General features: G+C 48.0%; 1 protein-coding gene across 1 annotated transcript in view; it reads right to left on the bottom strand.

Annotated features, from left to right (window-relative positions):
• The window catches only part of mora (CHORD-like protein), a 177,889-nt gene that overhangs the window by 24,869 nt on the left and 135,152 nt on the right, over window positions 1-17,868 (bottom strand). The gene's annotated exons all lie outside the window — the stretch shown is intronic.

The following is a 17,868-nucleotide window of genomic DNA, read 5'->3' as shown; positions in this document are numbered from 1 at the left end:
AAGGATGAAGGAGCGACCGTCTCGCCAGACCAGTAGCTTAAAGAAGTGTGACGGACCGAGAGAAGGTTGTGACTCAAAGACAATATGAAAGCAACTGAGTGAGTTTATTATAGAACACTCTCCTTTATATACAAAAGCTCAAGGCAAGAAGAATTTTCATGTTTAAAATTGACACTGTTACCGATGAGAAAAACAGACATGCTTTTTCAGGTTCTTTTTAGTGCGAGGGGAGAGCGAAAGATACAAGCACAAAATGAACTATGTACGATTGTGCAACATACGGTTGGTACATGGCTCCCCCCTAAAATGACATACTGTACATGTTAAAGAAGAGATATCAGCAAAGCGATCTTCATTTATGATTAAATTATGATAAATATTGTTTTGGTTTATTGATATCCAAAAAAAGAACATAAAATTGATAATAATCATGATTTACTGATATTGTCTTTATAAAAATACAAACAAAAAATTTGAATGCCCGTATCTCAAAACTACAGTATACTTTTTGGGCTCAAGCCATGTCGTCCTGATGGAAGTTCCTAAAGGGTAGCTTCCTTGGGTATATATAACTACGGCGATATTCCCAGAGAATTTACCTTAAGGTACCCAGAATTCTAACTCCTGGAGCGAATATCCCTATTAAAAGAACCAGGGATATCGCGAAATATCAGAGGACGTATTCTTGACACGCCACATAGCAATCTGCACCCCGAATAGAGTTAACACTTCGAAGGGGTCAACTGGCAAGAAAACGAAAAACGAAAAAGAAAGGAGAGCCGCTCGCAAGGTATCTCTCCTCTCCCGTTTCGTAAGTGTGCATTGCACCGCTCACGGCGCCATCTGTATTCCTTTTTGCGTAGCTCAACAACTCGGTGTTTTTCCCTGTGTTATCTCGCAATTCTTGGATTATTTCAACTTTATAATGCTTTCTCCAACTTCTTCTGCTTCTGATAAGTTGAGTATTATTTCTTTTATGTATAAATGTAAGCTCTTGGTAATTTTAAAATGATTTGAAAGTGATATCGTTGTTACAAGAGCTGTTGCCTACCGGAGGCGTCCTGGACGCTGTCGCTCGCTATTTATGAGTTATTTAGTTAGCCAGAGCGACGTTCCCGGCTGTTTCGCTTTAATAATTTTAGCTATTCAGCGTTACATAGGATTTCTTTATATGATGCTTTTAGTATTTCCGTTTTGGCGAAGGATTTGCCGATTCTGGCCTACGCTAGACCTTGTAACCTAGTTGTTTGGCCCTAGTACTTTCCTGCATGATATTCAGATTTCCGAGTGTTTTGAAATTTTATTGAAGCTTTAGGCAGTTTTATACATTTAAGATTATGTTGATTTTCTTCCAAGATAGTATACGAGTGAGTTTCGGTGATTTAGGTAATCGATTCTCTTCGTGCCTAGGCTAGTTGTCTATGGGGCCATAGAATACTTTCTCACACTCCCCGGTTGCTATCTTCTCTTCGGAGAATGTGTGCAATCCCTTTCCCTCTGCTTAAGCCTTGGGCTTAACCCTAATGGTTTATCTGAATTGACTTTAGATACAACTATATTAGGGTGTTTCTGTTCTTTCCTGTTTCCAGTAAGTCTGGCTTCAGGAAGGGGGCAGGACATCAGAGTTCTTAGTCTGAGTCTGTTTCTGTCTAGCTTTGTGGTTGAGATTCCCTGGCTAGACTGACAGCAGACATAGGAGGCTTAGCCTCCTTAGTTCACTTTCGAAGGTTTCTGTACGAGATGATTCCTTCTTTTTGTGTTCTGACAGACTAGTCCAGTGTTGTTGTTCTTGGTGTGGAGGATGAGATCCTCTTTTTCTGTGAATAACAACGCCTTCCTTGCTTTGGTTCCGCGGGAGTTGGCAAGTATTGCTGGCCTCCCTCCTCGGATCTCCCCTAGGCTAAGATGAGTTTTCTTGGCTGCGGGTGATTCATTATTAGAGCAAGGTTGGCAGGACCCTCTTCCCCCTTTCCCCCTCTTTCCTTAGTGATGGCCTAGCCACTGCATCCCTGTCCGTCATTCTACATCTGTACCTAGCATAGGTTAGGATGTGGGGTTGACTCAGTCCCTTGCCGGCCGGCACGGCAAGGGTTTTCTGCTTTGAGCGCTGCCCGGACCTCCCTTGGTCTCTCATCCATGTTTGTCTGTAGAGCCAGATGGCATTGGTAAGGAAGCCTGAAGTTATATTCTCCCCTTCCTTATGTGCACTCATTCGGGTTGCCGGGCTATGAGGCAGTACAATCTCTTATCCCGGCATCCATTCTGTTTTTCTTCTAGTGTTTGTACCCTAGCCCGGCTGCCGGCCACTTAGGCCGGCAGCCGGGCAGTTGGAGTTCTCTGGTTCTTTTGCTGCCGGCCGGCATTGGTTGTATACCTTTGCCGGCCGGCTATAATATCACACCATTGTTCTGCCGGCCGCTACGATTAGTGGCCGGCAGCCGGGTGTTGTTGTTTAGCTGCCGGCGGGCAATAGAAACACACCGAGGTTCTGCCGGCCGGCAGCCGGGTGCTATCTTGTGTAGTTGCCGGCCGGCACACGCATTTGAACCAGCGTTCTTCCACCTTATAGTCTGTAAGTAGTATACTTTGGAACTAGTTAAGGTGTGTGCCGGCCAGCACATTACCTTCTATACTGTAGCCAGTATTTTTCAGTATAGTATATACTGTAGGGAGAAAACTATAGTATAGTATATGTTACAACACTAACACTTTTGTGTTGTCTTGCACAGCCCTTTGGTGTAACCATACAGATAAAGAAAGTGAGTTCTTTCTTATCTACTATCCAGCATTTTAAAATCACTTATTTGGGTGTGAGCTACACCTGTTTCCTCTGGAAATTATTTCATGGTCGCTCTAGAATAGATTAACCATATGATTTTATTACCTGGAAGGTTGCAGCAATTGACTGCGGGAAATACAAGTGTGTGTCTTTCCTTTCTAGTTTAGTTATTCTAAGCTATGTATATCCAGTGATACGTAGTTCACTTGATACTAATGGAATTTTCTTCTCTTTACAGGAGGACCATCCGAAGTGTGGAAGCGTTTTCTGCAACGTCCGCAGCAAGAACTTCTGCGGACATGAATTGTATAGGAGGCACGCAGCATGCGCAGTCTCCAAAGGTGATCTCCGGTATTGGGACCCGCAGGTATGTACCGTGTGCACAAACCTGATTACTGAGGCTTTTGATTCCCCTAAGACGGCGGGGTCAAGGGACGCAGCAAGGGAGAAGCTTCGTACCTGGGTAAGGGGCTTTCAGAAGAACACTTCTGGCCCCTATCTTCCAAGTGAGAAGATGAGGGCTTACCTTTTCCCCAGGGCGTCAGCTGAGGCAGTGATTCCCAAGCCTCAAGCGGAGATACCGTTGGTTCAGATCCCGGTGGATGCTGAAGTCGCGGACGCCCTGCAGGACATCCAATTGGACGATAGGATGTCGGAGGTGTCCGAGTGTTTGGAAAAAGACCTTCTGGCAGAAGACCAGGAAGAAGAGCAGGCTCCAGACAATGAAGAGGAAGAGTTCGACGAGGTGTCGGCTACTCCGGTTCAGGCCTCTGAACCTATTCCCTCAACATCGTCCTCTCTCCCAGATGAGCTGGGAAAGACCCTTTCCTCCATCGTTGGAATGAAGCAACAGATGCAGAGGGAAAATAATGAGAAGGCTGCTGCAATGAAGCTGGAGATGCGGAGACTTGCAGCATCACGTGGGCCCCAGAAGAAGCTCAGCGTGAAAGACCTTCCCTTGTGCTCAGATGCCAACCCTTGGAGGTATGCCGAGCACATGCCTATGACGACGGGAAAAATCGTCATTTCGGAGAAGTTGGGCTCAGTCCCCCTTGAGGAGGTGGAATTCTGGCCCAGCAAGGAGTCGTATCCGGACTGTTATGTCCGTCTAAGGAAGGAACCAACCTCAAAGGAAGAAACGGAGCCGAAGGAGGTCATAGTTTTGGACCACGCTAAGGCTCAAGCTTTACTGTCAAGCTCGATGAAAGAGAGGGGCTTCACAAACTCAAAGGTACCTGCTTTGAGTAAGAAGCACCCTTCCTTTGTGTCCTCTCCTTCTAGAGCCTTCCCCTTTATGCAGAAAGGGTTTACGGCTGTGCTGAAAGCAATCGAGGCAGATAAGCCATGCCCCTCCCTGGAGGAGTGTAAACCTCTGTCTTTGGCCCTACCCATGGACCACAAGAACTGGAAGGACGTCCATCTTACCTTCTCAGTCGGGAAGTTGGAGGCTGATATTGCCGGACGTCAGTTCGGTGAGAACCTCCCCAAGCTATTTGACTTTCTTTTGCGCAGGGAGCTTGAGACAAAAAAAAGACTTGCTGCCTCAATGTCTCATCAAACGACTCTGGAGACAATGGCAAGTGACCCCAAGGTCCATGAAATGTTTATGGTAGTGGCTAAGACACACCAAGCCACAGTGACGAAGGACCTTTATAGCTTCGTCAAAGCTAGGAGGGCTTGTAGGGAGTTCGTGTTCGCTTCGGCTGCGGTGAGGCACGAGCCAAGGAAGCTAATCTCCTCCAGCATTTGAGGCAAAGACCTCTTCCCTAGTGAAGCGGTCAAGGAGGTTGTAGATAAGGTCGCCACGGAGAATAGAAACCTTCTCCAGAAGTGGGGCCTATCTCTCAAGAGAAAGTCTTCCCCGAATGAGGGTCCCCAACCAAAGAGGAAGACTAAGAAGACTAGGCTACCCTCTCGGCCAGCCAAGCCATTCAGACAGCAGCAGCAACAACTTCCTATGCCTACAGTGCCCCAGATGGTGGCACAAACCCCGACCACGTACCAGTGGGTACCCCAAGCCGTGTCTACGCAGTCTCCGGCATTTAACTCGGCGTTCGAAGGGCAGTCAACTACCTTTCGAGCGAAGCCTAGAGGAGCAGCCAGAGGTTCGTCTAGACGCCCCTCAAGGGGGAGGGGATTCAGGTGTGGTCGCGGTCAAGGAGGCAAGACCTCAGGGCAACAGCAGCCAAAGTGAGATGATACCGGTAGGAGGGAGACTTCAGAATTTATGGATCGGTGGACCTTCGATCCCTGGGCCCACAGCCTACTCAAGAATGGACTGGGTTGGAGCTGGTACAGCATTCCACCCCCGTGCCCTCGTTTTTTCCAACACTCCACCCCCGTTCTGGAGGAGTACATTCAAGAACTGTTGGAGAAAAGAGTAATTTGAAGGGTAAAGTCCATCAAATTCCAAGGGAGGCTGTTTTGTGTTCCCAAGAAGGACTCAGAAAAACTCAGAGTCATTCTGGACTTGTCGCCACTCAACAAGTTCATAGTGAACTGCAAGTTCAAGATGCTAACCCTGCAACACATAAGGACCTTACTGCCCAAGAGGGCATACACCGTCTCCATAGATTTGTCAGACGCCTATTGGCACGTTCCAATCAATCGCCAACTCTCCCCCTACCTAGGGTTCAAGCTACATCGAAGACTCTACGCCTTCAGAGCCATGCCATTCGGGCTAAACATAGCCCCAAGGATCTTCACGAAGCTTGCGAGCGCAGCTCTCAAACAATTACGCCTAAAGGGAATCCAGGTGGTAGCCTACCTGGACGACTGGCTGGTGTGGGCAGCATCCAAGACAGAATGTTTGCAAGCTTCCCTACAGGTGATCCAGTTCCTAGAGCATCTAGGCTTCAAGATCAACAGAAAAAAGTCTCGGCTTTCTCCATCTCAAAAGTTCCAGTGGTTGGGAATCCACTGGGACCTAGTGTCACACCAACTCTCCATCCCGGCGAAGAAGAGGAAGGAGATAGCTAGTTCTGTCAAGAGACTTCTGGATTCCGAAAGAATATCAAGACGCGAACAGGAGAGAGTGCTGGGTTCTCTCCAGTTTGCCTCAGTAACAGACCCGGTGCTAAGAGCACAGCTAAAGGATGCAACCGGAGTTTGGAGAAGTTATGCATCAAACGCGCGAAGAGATCTGATAAGACCAGTACCGCTTCGTCTACGTACGCTTCTCAGGCCTTGGTCCCAAGTCAGGCAACTAAAGAAGTTGGTGCTTCTTCAGCCACCTCCCCCCTCGTTGACTATTCACACAGACGCCTCGAAGGAGGGGTGGGGAGGTCCTTCTCATCGAAAGAAGGCCCAAGGAACTTGGTCCAATCTATTCAAGACATTTCACATAAACTTTCTGGAAGCTATGGCAGTACTCCTTACCTTGAAGAAAGTCTCCCCTCGTCGCTCGATCCACATAAGGTTGGTACTGGACAGCGAGGTGATTGTGAGATGCTTGAATTGACAAGAATCGAGGTCACCACCACTCAACCAGGTGATGTTGGCCATCTTTCGACTGGCAGAAAAGAAGAAGTGATACCTGTCGGCAGTTCACCTTCAAGGAGTCCGCAATGTGACAGCGGACACTCTATCCAGGTTCACACCGATAGAGTCGGAATGGTCCCTAGACGCAGGATCATTCTCCTTCATCTTGAGTCAAGTCCCAGAACTGCAGATAGACCTCTTTGCGACGAAAGACAACAAGAAGTTACCCCTTTACGTGTCCCCGTACGAGGATCCCTTGGCGGAAGCAGTGGACGCGATGTCCCTTGACTGGAACAGATGGTCCAGGATTTACCTGTTCCCTCTTCACAACCTTCTATTGAGGGTCCTCAACAAACTGAGATCTTTCAAGGAAGTAGCGGCAATGGTGGCTCACAAGTGGCCGAACAGCGTGTGGTTCCCTCTGGCATTGGAACTACGGCTGAAGTGTCTACCGTTACCAGATCCAGTTCTGACCCAGCGAGTTCAGAAGTCGACTGTCTGCGCTTCATCACAGAAAACCCGGAACCTGCAGCTCATGATTTTCTCTCCCTAGCGGTGAGAAAATGTTTCGGAATTTCGAAAGACAGTATAGACTTCCTAGAGGAATATAAGTGCAAATCCACTAGAAGGCAATATGAGTCATCATGGAGAAAATGGATGGCCTTTGTCAAGGCGAAGAATCCGCAAAAGATCTCGACGTTCTTCTGCTTATCTTTCTTCCTCCACCTCCATGGTCGAGGGTTAGCAGCCAACACAATATCAACGTGTAAATCTGCTTTGACAAGACCCATTTTATATGCCTTCCAGGTCGACCTCTCTAACGATATTTTTAATAAAATTCCGAAAGCCTGTGCTAGGCTCAGACCATCAGCACCTCCAAAGCCCATTTCATGATCTCTAGATAAAGTTCTTCATTTCGCTTCGCTGTTGAACAATAAGGAGTGTGCTTAAAAGATTTGACCCAAAAAGTTATTTTCCCGTTTGCACTCGCGTCGGGGGCCAGGGTTAGTGAAGTTGTAGCCCTCTCGAGAGAGGAAGGTCGTGTTCAGTTCTTGGATGGGGGAGAACTGAACCTGTTTCCGGATCCTACGTTTCTCGCCAAGAACGAGTTACCCACCAACAGGTGGGGTCCCTGGAGAATCTGCCCTCTGAAAGAAGATGCATCTCTATGTCCAGTGGAATGCCTAAAGGTCTATCTTCGTAGAACTTCAGACTTCAGGGGTGGTCAACTATTCAGGGGAGAAACATCAGGCTCAAATTTATCGCTGAAACAACTTAGGGCGAAAATCACCTATTTTATTCGCAGAGCGGATCCAGACAGTACACCCGCAGGTCAAGATCCGAGGAAAGTTGCCTCATCCTTAATTTTCTTCAATAGTATGGATTTCGAACATCTTCGCTCATACACTGGCTGGAAGTCTTCCAGAGTTTTCTTTCATCACTATGCGAAGCAAGTGGAGCAACTGAAGAGGTCTGTGGTAGCAGTGGGTAGTGTCATTAAACCTGCTGTTTAACTCTGCGAGGAACAGTGGATTTAATTGGGACGATTAATTCCGGGGTGAGTGTGTAGTTCCAAACTGTTCTACAAACTAAGTGTTAGGGCACTAGGGTGCCCACATTGACTGTTCCATATTCAAAGGTGAACCTAGCATAAGTGCAGACATGTGTGCCAAGCGTTTCCAACGCTAATGTAACTGATTAGTAAAACAGACTTTTATGATTTTGATACCTCGGTATGTTAAAAGTGGCGCTAATGTTTTCTTTCAGATAAACAAGTTTTCTGTTTACTATCATGCTTATGCTTATTCATTGGTTATCCTCCTCTTATATATGATTAATTGTTGTTTAACCTGTTTTATTTTATTGATTGTCAATAAACTAGTTCTAGTGAACCTTGCGTCTCCTTCGCCTGTGTCATTTTACTTGAAATGATTTAGCATTACGTTTACTATGTATATTTATTTGAGATAATTCTAATAGATTGTTCCTTTATGCAAGCTTTTTTGCATTGGTTTATGCTTTCCCCTAGCGGGAGGACTCCATGCCCTAAGGGGACGGTGGCGGATATGCAAGTTTTCCTCCTACCCGGATACTGTATAAACCTTTGTCCAATCCAGTAGTGAACGGGGAACTGGTCGATATTTCATATTGACTCAGTGGTTCTTTACAAACTATGCTTTACATGATATAGGGTGAGACCACTATATTGGCTTGTCTGTTATTCATACATAGGTATATGTACTCTTCGAGACTTTTCCAGAGTCTAGTATGACTCTTCCCTGTAGGGGGCAGGAAACGGATTTTGAGCGAAGCGAAAAATCTATTTTTGGGTGAGATAGCCATGGCGTCCTGATGGAAGGTTCCTGTTTGGTAGCTTCCTTGGGTATAAGACTACTAAGATATTCCCAGAGAATTTAACCACAGGTTATCACAGAATTCTAACTTCTGGAGCGAGTATCTCAAAGGTTTCCCTTTAAGACATCGTAATACAACAGGGGACACGCATGTCTGGTCGTGCCACATAGCTATCTCCACCCCGAACAGAGTTAACGCTTCGGTGTGTAAGGGCTGAGAATAGCTGGGAGCCGTTCCACAGCTAATCTCACTCGTGGCTACTACTGATACTCGAGACGTAAACAAACGGACGCCATTGCTCTAATGACGTCACGCGCGTCTTTATCCTGGCGCCAGTTGCTGCCCATCACCATGATACAATTGTGTAGGGTGGGAACAAACTGAACGAAGTAGTAGGGAGGGTCCATCAGGACGCCATGGCTATCTCACCCAAAAATAGATTTTTCGCTTCGCTCAAAATCCGTTTTTTGGGCTCAAGCCATGGCGTCCTGATGGAAGAGTACCAGAGAATCAATGTATCGTGGTAGATTTTCCCCCAGAGTTAAGTGCCTAGGCATTGACAAAACAGCAAAGTAATCTTAGGTAAGAACCATAGGAACGAAGTATCCTGCCCCCCATTGGTAGGAAGTTCCCATGGGCTATGCCGACGTCAAAGTGGTATTGAAGGGCTATTCATCTTGACAGAAGAGCTTTTAAGAGCTTAGAGATGAAGCAGAATGTTTGATATTTGTATAGGAACATTCTGAAGTAGGCCAGTGGTGGTTGGGCACTGTGTGTAGAGTTCATCTCCTGATTATCAGAAGTAAGTATTCGTGTAGGAACCTTACTGAGACAAGGTGAATATAATTTAGGAATAGACATCTTAAATTCTTCATGACCATAAGAAAGGAGGAATAAATAAAACTATGACAGTATGTATTTCATAGTAAGTAGGAGCTGAAAGAGACGCATAAGTAATAAAATAGAAATTTTATTTCACAATGCAGAAATTAAATAATTTACAGCAAAAGTAAAGTTCATTTACAGTAATAATAATGTACATAGAAATAAAGGCTTGCTCTTGAATCTGAAAGGGAATTTCAGGATTAGTAGGTACTCGTTCTCGAGGAACGCAAGTCTTTAAATAACACATCATGCTCAAGGCATGCGGCACTTGTGTGACACTATGACATTTCACCTGGGATAAGAACAGTTATAAAAGCACTAAGTGTTTTTAGACATCACTATGAATCACTCGAGGGTCAACATAGGCACCCGAAGAGTTAGAGTCCCAAGTAACTCACTGTTCTACGCAGAGTTAGGTGCAGGTTTCATAACACTACCTGCGGCTACCACAAAATGTTTGATTTCGTGCACTTGTTTCGCATAATGTTTAAAGAAAACTCGCGAGGACTTCCAGCCCGTAAAGTTCTTAAGGCTCTCGAAGTCCATGCTCTGAAAGAAGTTCAGAGAAGATGCCACTTTTCTAGGATCATGACCAGCGGGTGTACTGTTCGGATCCGCTCTGCGAATGAAGTAGGTGATTTTCGCTCTTAATTGTTTCAGTGACAGGTCGCTGCCCGATGTTTCTCCTTTGAAGAGTTGGCCTCCACCAAAGTTTGAAGTTCTGCGAAGATAGACCTTGAGACTCTCTACTGGACATAGAGAGACATCCTCCTTCAGGGGGCATATTCTCCAAGGGCCCCATCTTTTGGTGGGTAATTCATTTTTGGCGAGAAACGTCGGATCGGGGGAGAGGGTCACTTCTCCTGAATCAGCAAACAGGATGTGTCCCTCTTCTCTTGATAATGCCACTATTTCGCTGACTCGAGCTCCCGAGGCGAGAGCAAATAAAAATATAACTTTCTGAGTCAGATCCTTGAGGGGGCATGAATCATTGTCCAAGTTGGAGGCGAAATGGAGCACCTTGTCTAGTGACCAGGAGATCGGTTTCGGAGGGGGTGCTGGGCGTAGGCGAGCACATGCTTTCGGCAGTTTGTTAAAGATGTCGTTGGACAGATCAATTTGGAAAGCATATAGAATTGGTCTAGTCAAAGCCGATTTGCAGGTTGAAATCGTATTGGCTGCTAATCCTTGTCCATGAAGGTGAATGAAGAAGGACATACAGAAATCAATGGTGATTTCTTTAGGATTTTTTGCTTTAACAAAGGAGACCCATTTCCTCCAGGATGATTCGTATTGCCGTCTCGTGGATTCGGTCTTGTATTCCTCTAGGAAGTCTAGACTTTTCTTCGAGATCCCAAACCTCTTCTTTGCGGCAAGGGAGAGAAAATCATGAGATGAAGGTCCTTGATTTTCGATGATGAAGCGAAGACAGTCGACTTCTGTACTTGTTGAGAGAGAACTGGGCCCGGGAGAGGGATCAGCTTGGGCTGCAGCTCCAGGACCAGGGGGTACCAGTTGCTCCGGGGCCACTTGGGAGCCACTAGGGCCGCTGTCCCTTTGAAGGTTCTCAGTTTGGAGAGGACTTTCAACAGAAGGTTGGTGGGAGGGAACAGGTATATCTTCGACCATCTGTTCCAGTCCAGTGACATGGCGTCCACCGCTTCTGCTTTGGGGTCCTCGTACGGGGCTACGTACAGAGGAAGTTGATTGTTGTCGCTCGTTGCAAAGAGATCTATCTGAAGTTCTGGGACTTGATGAGAGATGAAGGAGAATGATCTTGCGTCTAGAGACTATTCCGACTCTATCGGGTTTGTCCGAGATAGAGCATCCGCTGTCACGTTGCGGAATCCTTGTAGGTGAACTGCAGACAGGTGCCACTTCTTCTTCTCCGCCAGACGGAAGATTGGGAGAAGCACCTGATTTATCTGGGGCGATCTTGAGCCCTGGCGATTGAGACAACGAACTACCACCGAGTTGTCTAGGGTTAGACGGATGTGGATCGAGGGCGGCGGGGATAGCTTCTTCAGAGTAAGAAGGACCGCCATGGCCTCCAAGATGTTTATGTGGAACGTCTTGAATAGTGGAGACCAGGTCCCTTGAGCTTGTTTCAGGTGGGAGTGACCTCCCCAGCCCTCCAGTGAGGCATCCGTGTGGATGTTGAGTGATGGAGGAGGGTGTTGGAGAGGAATGGACCTTTTTAGGGCCATTGCTTCCGACCACGGCTTTAGGAGGCGTCGAAGTCTGTTTGGAAGCCGTCTCTTGAGGTCTCTTCGAGCGATGGATGCCGATCGTCTCCAGACTCCCGCGGCATCCTTTAGCTGTGCACGAAGCACTGGGTTTGTCACTGAGGCGAATTGTAGAGAGCCTAGAACTCGTTCCTGCTGTCGTCTTGAAATGCGTTTGGATTTCAGTAGTCGCTTGACAGACCCTGCTATTTCCTTCCTTTTCTTCTGGGGGATGGAAAGGCGGTGTGACTGAAGATTCCAGTGGATTCCCAGCCACTGAAACTTCTGAGCCGGAGAGAGGCGAGATTTCTTCTCGTTGATCTTGAATCCCAGGTGTTCTAGGTACTGGGTAACTTCGTCGCAAGACTTTGTACACTCTTCGGGCGATGGAGCCCAGACTAGCCAGTCGTCGAGGTAGGCCATCACCTGGACGTTTCTTAGGCGGAGCTGTTGTACTATGGCATCCGCCAGCTTTGTGTAGATCCGAGGGGCCACATTGAGGCCGAATGGCATGGCCCGGAAGGCGTAGCTTTTCCTTTGGAGTCGAAATCCTAGGTAGGAGGAAGCGTGATGGTTCATTGGAATGTGCCAATAGGCATCCGCCAGGTCTATAGAGACCGTGTAGGAACCTTGAGGCAGAAGGGTCCTTATTTGTTGAAGCGTCAGCATCTTGAATTTGTTGTTCTCTATGAACTTGTTGAGGGGGGATAAGTCCAGAATGACTCTGAGCTTGTCTGAGTCCTTCTTGGGAACGCAAAACAGTCTCCCTTGGAACCTGGTGGACTTTACCTTCCTTATCACCTTCTTGTTCAAGAGGTCTAGAACATATTCTTCCAGAATGGGGGTTGATTGTTGAAAGAACCGCTGGAAGATTGGGGGTGGTTGCACCCAACTCCAGCCTAGACCGTTCTTGATGATGCTGTGTGCCCAAGGATCGAAGGTCCAACGATCCTGGAATTGGCGGAGTCTTCCTCCCACCGGAAGCACTTCATTGCTTCTGGTGTCCCGAGGACTTGTTGCCTCGGCCGCTAGCTCCCTTTCCTCCTCTACCTCTGGAGGGACGACGAGAGGCGTCTCTGCTTGCACCCCTGGACGAGCCTCTACCTCTGGCATGAAAGGTAGTGGATGGCTGCTCAAAGGCAGGGGTGAAGACCGGTGACTGTGACAACACCGGTTGGGGGACCAATTGAAAGGTCTGTTGTGGTTGGGCAACCACTTGGGAGGTAGCGGGTCCCGGAAACTGACGTCGTTGTTGACGTTGCTGGGGTTTCGGCTTCTGAGGTTTCCTCTTAGGCTGAGGTCCATCGTCCTGAGAGGTTTTCCTTTTTCTGGACATGCCCCACTTGTGGAGAAGGTTCCTATTCTCCGTGGCGGCTCTGTCAGTTATCTCCTTGACAAGGTCAGAAGGAAACAGGTGCTTTCCCCAGATGTTGGAGGAAATCAGCCTCCGGGGTTCGTGTTTCACGGTGGCACCGACAAACACGAATTCACGACAGGCTCTACGAGCCTTTATGAAATGGTACAAGTCCTTCATTACCGTGAGTAAGTGGGATTTGGCCAGTACCATGTAGTGATCAGGTACTGCTGTGTCACAGGCCATTACTTCAAGTTGGACTTGATGAGAAAGCGATGCTGCAAGCCTCTCCTTCGTGTCTTGTTCCCGGCGAAGGAGGTGATCGTTGAGCTTAGGGAGGTCTTCATTAAACTGACGTCCGGCGACGTCAGGATCGAGCCTACCCACGACGAAAGTGTGTTGGACATCTTTCCATTGCCTAGTGTCAGGGGGTGTCACGATGGAGAAGGGTCTGCACTCCTCCAGTGCAGGGCAGGGTTTTCCTTCTTCCGCCGCTTTAAGGCATGCAGCTAAGGCCTTTTCCAAAAATGGAAGAATCGCAGTGTCAGGTGCGACATATGTAGGATGCTTCTTGCTCAAGGCAGGAAGCTTAGAGCAGGTAAAGACCCTGCTCTTAAATGCGGAGGCTAGCATAGCCTGGGCCTTTGCGAGATCGAACACTATCTCTTCTTTAGGTTCGGTCTCCTCCTTCGAGGCAGGTTCGGAACGAAGTCGGACGTAACAGTCCGGGTAGGCCTCGAAGCTTGGGAAGAACTCCACATCTTCCAACGGGACCGTGCCGATCTTGTCACTAACAAAGATCCTGCCGGTCGCAATAACCATATGCTCTGCATACCTCCACGGGTTGGCATGAGAGCAAGCTGGGAGATCCTTGACCGAGATCTTCTTCGTGTCTCTGGATCCAATCATAGACCTGATGGACTCCTGGTTCTCCTTCAGTCTGTCGTCCATGACAGCTCTAATCAGTCGGATCAGTTCTTGGGTAGAAGAGGAAGGATCTGGGGTCGAGGAGGTAGACGGAAGGGACAATTCCGTCGGTGTAGGAGTAGGCGGAGGGATGGACGAGGGAGTAGCTCCAATCTCCGACTCGGTGTATTCCACCTTGTCTTCGTCCTCTTCGGCTCCTTGAGCCATAAGCGTCTTCTCCGTGTCTTCCGAGACGTCAGAGATCTGTTCATCATCCTCGGAATCCAAACGACACTCGTGCATGGACTGAGCCATGACCACATCAGGTTCCACCGTAATTTGGACAGTGGGGATTGCTTCCTTTGGAACCACTGAGTCAGGGGAGGCCTTAGGGAACAACAGGGACCTCAGTTCTTCGGTGGCCAGGTACGGTCCAGTAGCATTTCTCTGAAAACCACGCACCCACTTGCGCAGTTTCTCACGAGCAATGTCTCTAACCTCCGCTGAGGGAGGGTTATGGAAGGCCTCAACTAGGTAGGCCTGGCAGACCGTACATTCCAGTGGATTCCAGAACTTCCAATCCCCTTTCTTGTCTGAGCAAGGGGCGTGAGTCCTGCACGCCGTATGTCCGTAAAACTGCGAGCGTTTCACAGCACAGTAGGCGAAATCGCACTTCATCTGCTCCTCCTGTGGAAGAAAGAGAAAATGAGTATGGGGGAGTCATAGGAATGGCTCTTAAATTAAGTTAATATTAATCATTAATTTTAACTTAAGGAAGGTGTGATGCATAGAGAATGAAACAGTAAAGGAGAACACGCTCCATGCATCTCGCCCGGCTGGTTACCATAGGCTTGGTCCTGGGATAATCCAAATGACCGAGATCATTGGATATAGTTTCCTAGGATTCCCATTATATTGGAACTCCATGGAAAGCCAAGGACAAGGTTGGGATCGAATTCATTCGGTTCCCAGATAAGAGCCAGAAGGCCTCATTAAGGGTAACTGCTTCTGGCAACCAGCCGCGCTAAGATGCACATAGCATGCTGGAAATAGAAGAATGCAAAGAGACAGCATGATCACTAATAGAGCAGTACTAGGTACTGATCTTAGAAGCAAAGCAGCTTATCTATTTGCAAGGTAGGGCTATCTTAGTCTTATGATAGCTACAGAGAGGGGGTGCAAGTATTCTTGACGCCTCCGGGGCATCCGGCAAGCCGCCGGCACGCCGGAGCTCGCTCCAGCATAGATTCTGGCACTAGAACAGACAATTTTCAAAGTCAGTTAGATACCAGGATGGCGGCCGCCGGCACAACGGCGGCACGCCGGCAGGGAGCGGCGGCTCCGGCAGCCGGAGGATGCCGGATTGGTGACTGGGGTAAGGATGGTACAGGTAGTATCGGGTTGCCGGCAGTATATGCCGGCACTCCGGAGATCGACCGGCAAGCGGACGAATAGATAGGAGTAGGAGAGCCGCCGGTAGTAGCCGGCGGCAGCCGGCAGTCCCTCGGTACACGGGGGGCTGGCGGCAAGGGTAGGGAAGTCACCAAGAGGGAGGCAGGTATTGCCGGCAGTAGAGGCGGCAAGAGACCGGCACCCGGATAGATAGAGAGACAGGGGGAGGGAGGAAAGGATGCAGGAAGTACCGTCAGGGTTCCAGACATCCCTCCCCCTCCCTGAGGGGGTGTACCCATGATAGAGACAGGCTCTAGCATCCATAAGCAGGGGTCACTAGGGACCGGGAGCAGGTAGCCCAAGGGAGGACTAGGGAACACCCAAGAGGGGGGGGGGGGGGGAGACTCCCCTATGCAGAGCTACACTAGTAACTAACCTTATAGGACACTATGAAGGTATATGTACCAGAGCGGACAGCACAGGGAAGCTCGGGTAGCCCTACTCTTCCACCCTAAGGAGGATTTGTAGGACAGGGGACAGATGAGTATAAACTAACCTAAGCATAGGCTAGGCTATACAAGAGATAGGTGGGGAGGGAGAAGAGAGGGGTCTTCCCAGGAAGGGTTTCTGTACCAGAGCGGCCACAAAGGGAAGGGAGGACACTCCCTAACCTAAGAATAGGCTGATCGGCTAAAACGGTGCAAGAGTACAGTTTCAGCATGGAACAGAGAAACCTTCCTAACCCGGCCTAGATCAGGGCTAAAAGTCCTGAACTAGGCAAGGAAGAAGACGTATCGCTATCGCAGGAAAGTCGTAGACTATCCTAGCCATAGAGGTAGGCTAGCCTAACCTCACTCTCAGACGCAATCCTAAAGGGGGTTCATTCCTTTAGGGAGGACTGAGAGGCGATAAAATACTCTATTAGACAATAAATCCCTTTACTCAGAAAAGGGATCAAGGCTAAATAGAGGGAGTGCCAAGGCAGGGGATGAAGGAAGCATATAGGGGTCCTAAGGTTAGGTTAGGCTAGAAAGAATCACTGACTAGCCTATCCCCTATATGGTCCCTGAAGGCGAAAACATTTGCATCACTAGTCAAAAGTATTGTAAAATAATAATGCCACTATCTTCATAACTTAGTCTAGGATCACTGATAAATCATGCATGAACACTTGTATATAGGCTCCTGGCCTGGGGGCTATAGTAGCCGACTGGTATGAGGTCAATCGATGACCGATAAAAAGCGTCTAAACACGATATAAAAGTTCCTAGCTATGAAGACTAAATAAACTAATGTATTCGATTAGTATATAATGCCGGAAGCGTTGTTGTGGCTAACTAAATAAGACATGCAAAACAACAACGACGCCATAAAATGGCGGGTCCGGTAGAGGCACAGCTCTGCCACAAAACATCAATTATTTCGCGAAATAATATTTACTTTACGGCCAGAGCTTAATTAAACAATACTGGAACCTTGTACTCAACTTTCCAGAAGAAGGCGAGGCTGAAGGTAACGACATAGCGAAGATGCAAAACGATAAAGTTCACACAAGGGAAAATCCGTCTCAGTAGGGCAGCTACTAAACAAAGGATGAAGACGCGCGTGACGTCATTAGAGCAATGGCGTCCGTTTGTTTACGTCTCGAGTATCAGTAGTAGCCACGAGTGAGATTAGCTGTGGAACGGCTCCCAGCTATTCTCAGCCCTTACACACCGAAGCGTTAACTCTGTTCGGGGTGGAGATAGCTATGTGGCACGACCAGACATGCGTGTCCCCTGTTGTATTACGATGTCTTAAAGGGAAACCTTTGAGATACTCGCTCCAGAAGTTAGAATTCTGTGATAACCTGTGGTTAAATTCTCTGGGAATATCTTAGTAGTCTTATACCCAAGGAAGCTACCAAACAGGAACCTTCCATCAGGACGCCATGGCTTGAGCCCAAAAAGCACTAACATGGTCTATGGTTAGATGAAAAGATGTATGACGGTAACATCTTAGGTCTCTAGGTCTAGTTAGCCGGGAAATACCTTCGGGGAGTACGGCACGTTTTGAGAATCCACAGATACAGTAATACTCTGGTATACTTCCATCAGGACGACATGGCTTGAGCCCAAAAAACGGATTTTGAGCGAAGCGAAAAATCTATTTTTGGGTGAGATGGCCATGTCGTCCTGATGGACCCGCCCTTCCCTTTTCTTCTAAAAAGGGCTGTAGGTCCCCTCCCTACATACAGTATCTGTAGCACCTCGTGTATCGCTACAAGGAATACAGATGGCGCCGTGAGCGGCGCAATGCACGCTTACGACACGGGAGAGGAGATACACCTTGCGAGCGGCTCTCCTTTCTTTCTCGTTTTTTGTTTTTCTTGCCAATTGACCCCTTCGAAGTGTTAACTCTGTTCGGGGTGCAGATTGCTATGTGGCGTGTCAAGAATACGTCCTCTGATATTTCGCGATATCCCTGGTTCTTTTATTAGGGATATTCGCTCC

This window comes from Palaemon carinicauda, chromosome 38 (genome assembly GCF_036898095.1).
Source record: "Palaemon carinicauda isolate YSFRI2023 chromosome 38, ASM3689809v2, whole genome shotgun sequence".
Lineage (NCBI taxonomy): Eukaryota > Metazoa > Arthropoda > Malacostraca > Decapoda > Palaemonidae > Palaemon > Palaemon carinicauda.
Note: the sequence above shows the minus strand (reverse complement) of the source record. Positions and strands in the feature narration are given on the sequence as shown.